Here is a 10264-nt window from a genome sequence, read left to right as displayed (position 1 = left end):
TATAATCTTTTTTGTATTTTTAAAATTTTTTAATGCTATATTTTCCAATTACAAATGAAGTTAGTTTTCAACTCTCCCCCCTTCCCCTTTAATTCTCCCTTCTTCCCACACTAACAATATGTTATACACACACATACATTCATTTTTAGCATATTTCCATGAGTCACATTGGGAAAGAAAAAATAGAAACAAAAGGGAAAAACTATGAAAAAGGGGGGAAAAAGGTGAAAATACTATATACTTCATATAATACATATTCAGTCTCCATAGTTCTCTTTCTGGAGGCAGATGGCATTGTCCATCCAAAATCTATTGGAATTGCCTTAAATCACAGCATTTCTGGGAAGAGTTGAGTCTATTATAGTTGATCATCACACAATATTGCTATGGCTGTGTACAATATTTTTCTAATTTTGCTTGCTTCACTAAACATCAGTTCATATAAGTCATTGAAGGCTTTTCTGAAATCAGCTTGTTCATTTCTGAAATAGTATTCCCTTACATTCATATACCATAACTTGTTCAGCCATTTCCCAAATGATGGAAATCCACTTTCTAATTCCTTGCTGCCACCAAAAGAGCTGCTACAAACCATTTTTGTTCATGTGGGTTCTTTCCCCTCTTTTTAATCTCTTTAGGAAATAGACTCTGGATAGACATTGTTGAATCAAAGGACATGCAAAATTTTATAGCCTTTAGACATACTTCCAAATTGCTCTCCAGAAAGGCTAGATTATTTCACAACAATAACAATACATTAAGTGTCCCAGTTTTCCCACATCTGCTCCAACATTTTTTTTCCTATCATTTTAGTCAATCTAATAGATGTGAGGTGGTACTTCAGAGTCATCTTAATTTGCATTTCTCTAATCAATAGTGATATGAAAAAACAATGACCTAGTCAGAATCACTTTGAGGGGGAGGAGGTGAAAACATTTTTGTTAGAGACAGTTAGGGGTGCAATGGTAAGAACACTGGGCCTGGAATGGGAAAAAGAAAAACAAAACTAGTTGAAATATGACATTAGCGATGTGAATCTTGGGGAAGTCTCTTGACCTCTATTTGCCTTAGTTTTCCCAACTATAAAAATAGGGACAATAATGAAACTTACCTTGTGATAGTTGTGAGGATCAAATGAGATTATATTTGCAAAAGAGCAAGTTATAGTGCTTGGCACATAGCAAGCTACCATATAAATGTTTATTCCCTCCCCTACCTTATCCTTGTTCTCCCTCAGAACAAAAGAACATTATTTTAAAGGCGATATAAAGTCATAGACATCTTGGAACTTGAATTCTGGTTTAGCTGAATCAAAACTGTTGTTTATCATTTCCTGTTACTTGTCCTTTCAATCCAAGACTGCTATTTATCCCTTTAATTGTCAAATGAATCTATTGAATATAAAATATAAGCCAACACAGATTTACAAAGAATAAGAATGAAAAATAAATCTTTTATTTATTCAGGTAAAAATCTAGTGTGGAGAACTACTAGATACAGTCTGCTAATATACACTGCTGATAGAAAGCTGTTACCTTTCACTTTCCCAATTGATGAATTCTAGAAAATTGCATTTTTGCTATCTTCAATGAAAAATCTTTGATCTAATAACCTAGAACAGTATTTGAAACATAACAAATTCGGGGCTAATGTATCCAAACAATCACCATAAACATTTCTGATGATGAAATATTCTCTACTGGAGACCAAAAGGTTAATTTTATAGAATTACAGAATCAGACTCAACTAATACAACTAGAATGTAAATGGGACTACCTCTTTACATCAACCCAGAAAATTGGTTATCAGCTTTAGCTTGAAAAAGTATATTTAGGAGAAGGCCTCTATTTCTTTAAGGTGGTAGTTGTTCAGCTATGTCTGACTTCAAAAGCCCATTTGGTGTTTTGTCGGTAGAAATCATGGAATGGCTTACCATTTCCTTTTCCAGTTCATTTTGCAGATGAGGAAACTGAGGCAAACAGGTTTAAGTGATTTGTCTAGGATCACACAGCTAGTAAGTATCTAAAACCAGAGTTGCACTCAGGAAAAGGAGTCATGATTCCACTGCCAGTGCGCTCTTTCCATTGCACCACCTACCTGTCCATTACTTAAGATAGCCCACTATATTTAAACAGCTTTTCATGGTTAGGAAGTTTTTTTTCTTATGCCCAGCCTAATTCAGTATCTGTGTAATTTCCATCCATTTCCTTCTGGGTCCAAAGCAGGATATATCTAATTCTTCCCTGTAACTTCCTTTCAGATCCTTAAAGTCAGTTTTCAGTTGTGGGATGACATTGCCCCTATCTCTCCTTTTCCCTCCTCCTTAGCCCTGGCCCCCATGGGTCTCACTGGAACAATGACTACAGCATATTCTGTAACCACATCACTAGGTTACCATATATGACAGTTTCTTATGGAAATCAGTCAATAAGAAAGTAGCACCAACAACACAGAATGCAGGACAGGACATTGGACTTCAGTACTCAATAAATCTTTCCTCCGCCTGGTGCCTTCACCATTCCCTTTTTGATCATTACCATCTCTCTCTTCCTCCCTCCCCATTCTTCCTCCCTCTGTCTTCCCCCAGCCCTGTGGGTTTTACTTATTTTAGGGTAACCACATTCATAGTTCCACTAAAGACTATTTTAGGACCTTCCAATGTTAGCAACTCCTCCTGTGACTTCAAATTTGATATATCTTGTGATGTAATCATTTACTCTATATAAAAATCTTTCTTTTGCTTTGCTGAGCTGCTGACTCCTTCAAAGAGCTTGGCTTGTCTACTAAATGTGTTAATCTCATCAAAATCCCTTTGCTTGCATTGGAGATTGTCTTAGCCTGAATTTTTTCAGGCTCGATTCCACAAAACATAGCTGATACCTCAATATTTTCGGCTTCCAACATTGGATAAAAGCCAGTACTTTACAGATCTTCTCTAACCCAAGGTAATCCTCCTCCCCTTCCATTTTAGTGGGGTCCCATAAGCACCTAGGAAAGTGCATCTGTGAAAGCTTAGTGAGACAATTTGGGTCTCAAGGCCTGTAGCCTCCTGTACCTGGCAAATTCCCTTTCAATGGAAGCAGCTTTGTTTTGGGAACTTTGAAGTGAGCCCCTTCACTTTTTGTCTCCCTCTCTGTGGGATGCTGTGTGATGAAGTGGTGGCTATGGTGAGGATTTTTTTTTTTAGCCTAAGTATAGTTTAAAAGAAGCTTCCTCCTTACCCCTGTGGGGAATAGATAAGGTGAAGAACTTACAGGAATGTATGACTTCTTTTTCTGTATTTTATTATTTCTGTGTCTTCCCTATGACCTGTATAATATATGTGCAGGCTCATATCTACTTGAGCCTTGGCCAGCTAGAAACATATTTACTTAACCTGATCTGATGACATTTATTGGTATTTGACATTTATCAATATTTAGTCTATTAGCTGGACCACTGTCTGCTTGATTAAGCCTGAAGGCCTGACTTTCTGTTTCCTAGAAATCAGGAGATTTCCGGGAAACAGAAACCTTCCATTCCAATCTCCCCAAATAGCAACAACCAAACTTAGATGCCTTCCCCTCCCCTTCTCAATGCTCTTACTTGTGATGTAATTTCTTGTATAAAAGCTATGTATCTTTACTACTTCTTTAGCCCTCCTACTGCAAGCTTTCTCTCTTTCTTATCTCGCGATGGGACAGCTCATCCTCCGGAGGTTTTCAATAAACAACTTTTCTGCCTTCTACTACCGAGTGATCTCTGAGTAGTCATTTTGGGTAAGGGTCTTCTATATCCCTCACACCCTTCCCCCCTACTTCCCTGACTGCGTGCAGCAAGGTAGTTGAATGAGAAAGAGAAAATATATATTCAGTACAAAGTTTTTTGAAATGCAGTATTTTGTAAAAAATCATATTGCCTTGAAAATTTTAAGAAAATTATTTAATAGAACGTTTCCTTGAAAGATTTAGAATGCAGCCACTCAGAAAAACTTCTAAGGGCTGTAGTTAAAGAGTATATACTGCTTTGTAAAGGTTAACTTTATAAGAAAAGGGGAAAATTGACACTTGTTTTTCTACTGTGATCTCAACACTGGTCAAATGGGGGCCCCAGAAATAAAAGTTAGTAAATTAAAGTTGTTGAACTGCTAACAACAGATTAGTAGATTCTGGGAATTTTGAGATTAATGATTAAAGTAGTTTTGACAGTTGATCACTTTGAGACTGAAAAAAAAAAACTTATGAAACTTTTGAGGTAATTCCACTCACCCCCTTCTATAATATCTTAGCCAACTGTTTTGTAGAATTTTGAAGAAAAATAAGGATTAAATATATTATAGTTTTTAAAAAAGGTTTTTAAAAGTAATTGACAAGATTGGCTTCATAATTCTAGGGCAGTGAAGGAAAATTGACAGAGAACCCAGAAATGAAGAAAGTGAAGAAAATAGATAGCAAACTTTTATTAACCCTTTCTTTGACTTCCATTTTTGACCCCAAATCCCTTTTTTGCACGATTAGGAAAAGTAACTATAATCCCTTTAAATAAATTAACGTTAGAGGCTGAAGAAAAGGGGAAAAAAAGCACCCCAGAAAGTATTAAGGGATGATCCTCTCTTCACAACCCCAATCACTCAGCATATCCCATTTCCTTACCTTGAGACCTTGAGTTGTGGGGATTGCTAGAAAGAGTGTTGCAGCCTATGTCCCTCTATTAAACTCCCTAGATTTCAGCTCAGATTAAGGAAAGAGAATGCTGGATAATTGTAGTGTAACTTGAATTCTGCCCTACATGGTAGAAAGGGAACAGCAATTGCAGAAGGGCCCCATACACTCTGCCCCTGTGGTTCCACAATCACAGCACCTATAAACTGTTGAAGGATTGGGGGGAGGTTAAGACCCCACAGTCAACATTCCTCAAGCCCTGCTACCTGGAACTACCAACAAGGGATCCTAGAACCAGCCACCTTATTCCCCTATGATCAATACTGCATTCCCCTAAGCCCAGTCAATGTCTTCAAAGCAGACCTGTCCCTTGCCCTGCAGGTTTTGCCCAGGTGCTGCTTGGGAAGAATTTTGGTATCCTCTTAGTATGGCCCTACAGCATAGGGGAGCCATCCAGTCATTGTCCTTGGTAGGCCTACCCTTCCATGTTCCAGTTGCAAAAATATTAGCTGTGTAATTTATGTCAAGCTATTTTAATCTGTTTTCCTCAATTTTCTGATTTGTAAAGAGAAAAATAATGGTTGTTAAGATCGAAATAATATGATTGTAAAGTGTTCAACCCAGTAATTGGCATATGCTGTGTTACATTATTTACTTTCTCTAATTTAATTTGTTCCATATTTGATAATTTTAAAGTGGTTTTTAAATGGTAAAGGTAATAAGATAAATGATTTTACCATGTGATCATTTAAAAAAGCAATCTGATATCTGAAATTTTTTTGTGTAACAAAAAACTAAACTGTTTTGCATTTCTAAATTGAGCAGAAATGCTATTGAGACAAAAATTTATAATCTGAATGTTGTCACACACAAATTAGGCTTTTAAAAAATTTGTGATCATCATGAAAGTGTTTAAGATGGCTTACTTAAAGATGTAGCTTTAACATATGATGAGTCAAACATCAGGTATTTACTGCAACTTTGAAGCCTCAGAATATAGATAAGTTTTAATTCATAAATAAAAGGATTAGTGAAATGTTAGACAAACATCAGGAAGATATCCAAGCTTTAAATTTTGATTAGTGAATTTTTGTTCTTTTAGTTAAAATTCCAGGAACTGTTAAGTTTATTATTGTTTGAGCTTTTGCTTACCAGGACAGTTATCTAAATTGCCATAAAATCAGTAATAGAAAATGGCATGTGTGATAGTCCAAGGACTGTAAAGGTGAGTGAATATGCCTAAAAAAAAGGTTGTGGGGACAATGTAGGGCATGGGCTGTGTAGAATCCTCCTGATTCCATTTCCCCATTGTGATATTTCCTTAATGAAAAAGGAAAATTCCCACTTGGTTATTCTTAAATCTTGTCTCTTAACAATCTGAGACTACATGACTGGCTGTCAAATATGACTCATGCCTGAAATCAAACAGCTAAGAGAGTTTTCCCCTTCTAATGATATATAACTATGTCCCGTTTTTTCCTTTCATAGCAAGTTTCAAATAACGTAACAAGTTTTGTAAATACAATGTTAAATTTATTAAATAACAGATACTGGAACACCTATGATACAATAGAATACAAGTATGATTAGACAAGACAAAGATGTAAGTTTTCTACTTAAGTGGAAGAGTAAATTTTGAAAACAGCAACAGGATTGAACTGTTTTCTCTAAGAACTATAAATAGATGTATATTATTGGGCTAACAAATTTAGAACTCATGGAAACTCAAGCTTTAAGTATATATTGGAATAGTTCTAATTGTTTTCAATTATTAAGGATTAATTGGATTTTCACACACAAATTGGGTTGATAATGATAAACTTAAATTACTTCTCCATTTCTAGGCATCTATCTGGTGATTTAGAGACCTGGAAAGAATATGCTATATAAATGAACTTCCTATGAAAGTACATTAGAACCAGATAGCATTTACAAATAAATGCTATCAAACATTATTTCATGTACAGAATTTAAGTAAAGAAAGAGACAGCAAATTATATTTAAACAAATTCTTTGAAGTTTCAAAATTGTGGAACCAAACTTAAAATGATTGTGTTAGATTTGGTCAGAACTTCTAGATTCTGAACCAGAGACAGTGCTTCATTTAGAGTTGTCCTGTGAAAAAAGCAAATATTGTCAAAGATGTCTAAGGACCTAGAGAACTCTTAGAGATCTCCTTGTTCTGAGAATTAGTTCACTGAGAGCCCTCTAAGCCATTTAATATATACCTGACTTTATGTAACTATGCAATTATGGGAATTGTGAGGAAAACAATTTCTCGTATTATTTAAACTTGGATCATGTGAAGCAAGTCCCTGCTCCTGAATGAACAGACCCAGCAGCAGCTAACAACCAGATGAAAGACAGTTGTCTAAGATTCCAGCTAAGGGCTGAGTCTACCATAATTGTTTTTTCCCCTTTCTCTTCCCCTTTGTTATATACCCAAGCACCAAGGACACGATTCAAATGTCTGTGTGGGCATTTTTCTTACTCTTGACATTCTTGACTTCTTTTTCCCACCAGAGAAGCCAAGCCAAGCCCATCCCTCTCCTAAATGAATTTGAGAGAGGAATAATGGGATTCTAACTGTTGTTCCTACCCCAGCCCAGCCCATATCTGCTCCCAGTCCTGAGCCCCACAGAAATAAATAATCAGGGGTGTCACTAGAACAATAAGCAAGACTATCACATTCTATAACCACATCACCAGGTTACCACATTGGCAGTTACCACAAGACATATCATAGAAATCAGCCAATAAAAAAGTAGCACTGTATGGATACAGAATAGGACATTGGCCTGCAGACCTCAATAAGTCTTTCCCTCTACATGATGCCTGCAGACCTAATATATCAATTATACCCCTCTAAGTGGGCTTTTGTATGTATTCTGGGCAAGCACATGCAGAGAGTTCCACCAAGACTTTAGGACCTCCCCATGTTAGCAAACTCCTCCTATAACCTCAAAATCTACATATCTTGTGATGTAATCAGCACCATCTATTCTATCTATAAAAATTCTTGTCTATCTTTGCTGGGCTGCTGAATCCTTCAGGGCCTGTCCACCTATTGTGAAATCTCATTAAAATGCTTTTGCTTGGGTTGTAAACTGTCTGAGCCTGAATTCTTTCAGAGGCAACACCATGACATACCTGATACCTCAACATCATGACTTCTCAAAGTCTTCTCTTCTTTAATACAACATGTGGGGGGGGGGGGAAATGAGGCATAACATTTTTGATTATTTCTTGTTTCAGATTCTCCCTTTGATAATACCACTTCATGGTAAAAAAAAAAATATGTCTATATATATATATATATACATTTTATATATATAAAGGATGCTTTCTCTACAAAGCTACTTCCTTGAGCCCAGTGAATCTTATGTTTGTTGATTTATTCTTCCCCTATTTTTCCTCACCCTTTTATTCATCATTATAGTGCACTGCATACAGTTGGATCAGGGAATAGCTAACCTATAATTTCAATTGAATAATGAGGGAGAAAACCAGACTCCAAAAGTTTTAGAAGAATAAGAGGAAATGGGAGGTGCCTATTGTAGCTAACTTTTTTCGAAGGAGAGATGTGTGAAGACAGTATTTTAGTGACAGTGCTTTCACGAAGGGAAAACTTGGATACATTTAAAAACACCAGGGAAGCCCCTACAGTACAGTGATTTAAGATTAGCGGGAAAGGGAAATGATAGTGGGGAGACAATGCCTGAGAAGACTTGAAGAGATGAGATGATCCCGATCTAGGATATGTAGCAGGGAGAAGAAGACTCTTCTACCTCTCCTCAGATCCTGGGATAGAGGAGCAGGTAGTGGAGTATACTGTCAGAGGAATGTTTAGATGAGGAGAAGGGAGGAGAGGGACACGCAGTGTGGGGACTTCCTGCTGAGAGGCAGCCTGAGCAGGCATATGTCAGCCAGACTAGAAGAACAATTAAAACTTGGTATGAACAGTCCAGTCCTATTCCCAGGGCATATATTCAGGAAGTCGCAGAAAGCCTCCTGAGAAGTGATGATCTTTTTTAACTTCTGGTTTATCACCAGCCAAATATTACTGGGGACAAATATCCCCCAAGGAATCTCCGTTCAAACGCTCTTCCGACCCCCGGTGGCGGGTTAGTTAGTGCGGGGGCTAGAATGCTGGTGGTTGAGAGCGAGGAGGTTCCGTTGCTCGGGATACCGGCGCCGCTTTGAGAAGACGCCAGCAGCTCCAGCCGAGCTCAGCCCGGAGCATGGAGAACCAGGAGGAGATAGATCTCCGACCCCTTACTGACTACAGGTTGTGGAATGAAGTGACTACCTGTTTTCAAGCAGAAATACCTCTAAGAAAAAATGCTGGCAACACTATAAAATACGTGGTAATTGTTTTACTGTCCGTGAAACAGTAAGACTGGCTTCATGAAGCATTAAGAAATAATAGTGTTGGTCCTGAAGTTGCAAGAGAAAAGACTGTAAGGTTAAGAAAATTCCTCAAACTCATGTCATTAAAGATATTAAAAGAAGATGGGGATCAGAAAATCTGGATGAATACAATGAGCTATTCAGATTTCCTACAACTTCTCCCCTTACAACTGTATCATACAGTCGTCTGGAAGAACAAAAAGCAGTTTAGAAAATATTTCTAAAGAGAAGAAAGTATCTTCAAATTATGGCACTCATTTCTCAGGACTCCTGAAAAAGATGTCTTTCAGGAGAATCAAGTAAAATTAAGAGCTGAAAATAAAAAAAACCCAGTGGAGAAAAGGGAAACAAGCCAAGAAGATACTGAAGAAATTTGGAGACATCTTATTTTGACACACCAACCATTTTAGGTATGCCATCTTTAGACGAATTCTTGGATCCAACATAAGGAATACCTCAGTATATACTAGATCTGTGACCAATACAAGTAAACATGGAGTAGTTGTATTATTGCAAAACAAAGTAGATGATCTTCCTCATTAGGGATTACCTGCTGTGGGACCAAGATCACTAATGAAAAAGATGTTTTCCTGATATGCTGTGCAGTACTGAGGAATTAGTTTCCTTTCTGATGGATCATCAAGAAATTTTTCAAATGCTGTCCCACTTGCAAGCCTCTGTGGAGCACAGCACCTGGATGATCTGAAGAAGGAAGATTATTACATACAATCCTAGGAATGGATTGATTGCTGCTCTGTCAAGGAGATAAGCACCCAGAAATTTGATGATCAGGACATTTCTACCTCTTAGGTTGCAATTGTTGAACTTTTGGAGAATGTTATCAAAGAGAAAAGTTTACCTCTAAAAGTAAAAAAGAAAAAATTAAAGCAGTTTAAGAAGAAAATTTAATTTTATTTAAACTTTTACTTAAAATTATTTAAAAAATTTAAAATTTAAAGTTTAAAATTGACTTTAATTGTATTAAATTTTAAGAAAGTCAAAGTTTTAGTTAATTACTTATTATCATATGATATTAAAATGAAGACTTAGAATGAAGGATATAATATTAATTAAGACAGTCTGCTTTTCCTGCCCTTTCCCAAAATTAGTTTGCTATAGACATAGAAAAGTGCCAAAATCATTAGTGATACTAGTACTCAGTAGTTAACTCTGGGGAATCACAAGGAATAGGTCTCAACAGAGAAGAAATGAAG

General features: G+C 36.7%; 1 pseudogene; it reads left to right on the top strand.

The window, feature by feature from the left end:
* Window positions 1-8765: 8765 nt before the first annotated feature.
* Window positions 8766-9593, top strand: LOC127557891 (DEP domain-containing protein 1A-like; annotated as a pseudogene).
* Window positions 9594-10264: the final 671 nt, after the last annotated feature.

This window comes from Antechinus flavipes, chromosome 3, assembly GCF_016432865.1.
Source record: "Antechinus flavipes isolate AdamAnt ecotype Samford, QLD, Australia chromosome 3, AdamAnt_v2, whole genome shotgun sequence".
Lineage (NCBI taxonomy): Eukaryota > Metazoa > Chordata > Mammalia > Dasyuromorphia > Dasyuridae > Antechinus > Antechinus flavipes.
This window is presented reverse-complemented; position numbering and strand designations above follow the sequence as displayed.